Source organism: Chlorocebus sabaeus, chromosome 18, assembly GCF_047675955.1.
Source record: "Chlorocebus sabaeus isolate Y175 chromosome 18, mChlSab1.0.hap1, whole genome shotgun sequence".
Lineage (NCBI taxonomy): Eukaryota > Metazoa > Chordata > Mammalia > Primates > Cercopithecidae > Chlorocebus > Chlorocebus sabaeus.
This window is the reverse complement of record NC_132921.1, coordinates 9,936,614-9,940,126: the sequence shown is the minus strand read 5'-3', so window position 1 is coordinate 9,940,126 and position 3,513 is coordinate 9,936,614. Positions and strand designations below refer to the sequence as shown.

The 3,513-nt window shown below is 46.5% G+C and overlaps 1 pseudogene; it reads left to right on the top strand.

The window, feature by feature from the left end:
* The first annotated feature begins 460 nt into the window (after positions 1-460).
* On the top strand, positions 461-1,351 carry LOC119620527 (small ribosomal subunit protein uS5-like; annotated as a pseudogene).
* The last annotated feature ends 2,162 nt before the right edge of the window (positions 1,352-3,513 follow it).

Sequence of the window (3,513 nt, the reverse complement as noted above, 5' to 3'; positions counted from 1 at the left end):
TTTTATATGAATAAATGTGGAGGAAGAGATGAAAGAACATAGAATTCAGAAAAATGATGTGGATGTATTAACTATGCGTAAGTTACCAAACCGAGCCTCCTGAAGACTCTTATGTTGGTCACACCTGTCTATGTCATATTCAGGCAGGGCGGCCGAAAGTGGATACCCGTGTGCTTCTGACTTCGGGTTTTCTCTGGAAGCCGTTAAGAACAGGAAACGAAGGATGTTACGTAGCGATGATGAACATACAGCAGCTTCTAAAACAAACAAGTTACGTAGTGATGAGGAACACAGAAGAGCTTCTAAAACAAAGGATGTTAACTAGTGATGACGAACATAGAACAGCTTCTAAAACAAGTTACGCAGTGATGAGGACCATAGTAGAGCTTCTAAAACAAAGGATGTTACCTAGTGATGACGAACAAGAACAGCTTCTACGTCTTCTCTGCGAAAACACCAAATGGCGGATGACGCCGGTGCAGCGGCGGCCGGAAGCCCCGGGGGATCCTGGGATGGGGAACTGCGGTGGTTTCCGCCTAGGTGTCCGTGGAGGTTTCCGCAGTGGCATCGGGGGCGGCGGTAGTGGCAGTCAGTGGACCAGGCCGGGGCAGAGGCCGTGGAGCTTATGGAGGCAAGGGCGAGGATAGTGGGTGGACGCCCATCACCAAGCTAGGCCGCCGGTCAAGGACATGAAGATGAAGTCCCTGGAGATGTATCTCTTCTCCCTGCCCATCAAGGAATCTGAGATCATTGACTTTTTTCTGGGGGCCTCTCTCAAGGACGAGGTTTTGAGGATGATGCCGGTGCAGAAGCAGACCCGCACCGGCCAGCGCACCAGGTTCAAGTCATTTGTTGCCATCAGAGACTACAATAGCCACGTCGGTCCGGGTGTTAACTGTTCCAAGGAGGTGGCCACTGCCATTCACGGGCCATTATCCTGGCCAAGCTCTCCATTGTCCCCGTGCGCAGAGGCTACTGGGGGAACAAGATCTGCAAGCCCCACACCGTCACTTGCAAGGTGACCGGCCGCTGGGGCTTTGCGCTGGTGTGCTTCATCCCCGTGCCCAGGGGCACTGGTATCCTCTCGGTGGCTGTGCCCAAGAAGCTGCTCATGTTAGCTGGTATCGATGACTGCTACACCTCAGCCAGGGGCTGCACTGCCACCCTGGGCAACTTCACCAAGGCCACCTTTGATGCCATCTCTAAGATCTACAGCTACCTGACCCTTGACCTTTGGAAGGAGACCCTACTCACTAAGTCTCCCTATTAGGAATTCACTGACCAACTGGTCAAGACCCACACCAGAGTCTCCGTGCAGAGGACCCAGGCTCCAGCTGTGGCTACAACATAGAGTTTTATACACAAAAAGTAAAGTGAATTAAGCCTGTGGGGGAACAAAAGAAAAAAGAACAGCTTCTAAAATAAAGATTGATTATAATTGGCTGGGTGAGACTTCTGACAAATCCAGACACCAGGCAACAGGAATTCTCCATGAGTTGAGAAATACAGTCCTAACTGTTTATTCAGTCAAGGAGGGTTACACAGCAACACACTAGAAGAAGATTTAAGGATGCAAAATCCACATGACGAAAGAGGAAGTGTCATCTTGGAGGGTTTGGCACTCAACACTGGATGAAACTGAAGCCCAGGAATTGCCATAAAACATCCCCCCACCTAGTACTAAGTAATCTTCACTATCTGCCTGACAATGGAATGTAGGAATTGTGTCACACCCAGAGGGTGCAGGTGGAGTTTTCTCAGGATGCTGCAGTGCAGGGTCAGTGTGGGATTTATTTATTTATTTATTTATTTATTTATTTATTTATTTATTTATTTTTGAGACAGAGTCTCTCTCTGTGCCCCAGGTTGGAGTGCAGTGGCGCAATCTCGGCTCACTGCCAGCTCCGCCTCCCGGGTTCACGCCATTCTCCTGCCTCAGCTTCCCGAGTAGCTGGGACTACAGGCGCCGCCACCACGACCGGCTAATTTTTTGTATTTTTAATAGAGACGGGGTTTCACCGTGGTCTCATCTCCTGACCTTGTGATCCTCCCGCCTCGGCCCCCCAAAGTGCTGGGATTACAGGCGTGAGCCACCGCGCCCGGCCAGTGTGGGATTTAATAATATTTTGAGCGTAAGATAGAAGAATCAAGTTGGGAGGTTTTAGGAATAGTGAAGTTACCTCCCATAAAGTCCCATTTCCAAGATTGCAGATACCATCATGTACTTAATAAAACTCTATTAATCAGAGATATGTGTTGTACAAATGAAACCTTGGATGGACAACAAGAAGTGTGAAAAAAGTTGAACTCAGGCCAGGCGCGGTGGTCCACGCCTGTAGTCCCAGCACTCTGGGAGGCGAAGGCGGGCAGATCATGAGGTCAACAGATCAAGACCTTCCTAGCCAACATGGTGAAACCCCGTTTCTACTAAAAATACAAAAATTAGCCAGGCGTGGTGGTGAGTGCCTGTAGTCCCGGCTACTTGGGAGGCTGAGGCAAAAGAATCGCTTGAACCCGGGAGGCAGAGGTTGCAGTGAGCTGAGATCACGCCACTGCACTGCAGCCTGGCAACAGAGTGAGACTCCGACTAAAAGAAAAAAAAAGTTGAACTCAATAGAAACCAAAGAAAGGCAAATAAAAATGTTAAGTAATTTTCCACTTGCCAATTTGGCAGAGAGTAGAAAGGAACAATAATGATCAGTATTTGTGAGGGTATCAGGAAATGTCAGCCCACACTGCTATGGTAAAAGTATAAACTGATGTGATCTGTCATTCATTGCCTTCTCAAAGAGTATAATATATAAATATATATGGCAGTGTTTAAAACTGTAACTTATTATTTTTATTGCCCAGGAACTTCAAATAAAAACAATTTAAACATCTTCATAGCAAGAAAATGGTACAATGGGCCAGGTGCAGTGGCTCACACCTGTAATCTCAGCACTTTGGGAGGCTGAAGCAGGCAGATCACCTGAGGTAGGAGTTCGAGATTAGCTTGGCCAACATGGTGAAATCTTGTCTCTACTAAAAATACAAAAATTAGGCAGGAGTGGTGGCAGGTGCCTGTAATCCCAGCTACTCAGAGGCTGAGGCAGAAACCTGAACAAACATCTTTCATTAAAGGATATTCTTAGGTAAGCACTTTAGTATATTACAGGGACATAGTTTTTACTATTCCAACTGTAAAACATTAAGATGTGACAGTGGTGATTGTAAGTATTTTGTAGGAGCATTGAAATAATGATTATGCTTTGTTTCATGAGAAAGCAGAGTGAAAAATTCCACATACCTCTTTACATAACTTAATAAAAAACATGAGAAGATTCTCTTTATTTTGGTTACACCTATCAATATAATTTTCATGCAGTGCAAGTTATGGCATAGGGATTATGGTTGTCAACTGAAGAATGACAGGTTCATAAATTTGGAAAGGGTTGCAGCCTGCAGGGTGGCCATCTGACAGACTGGGAAGACAGAAACAGACATTTTGAGGGAGGGGCAACAGGAACAGGA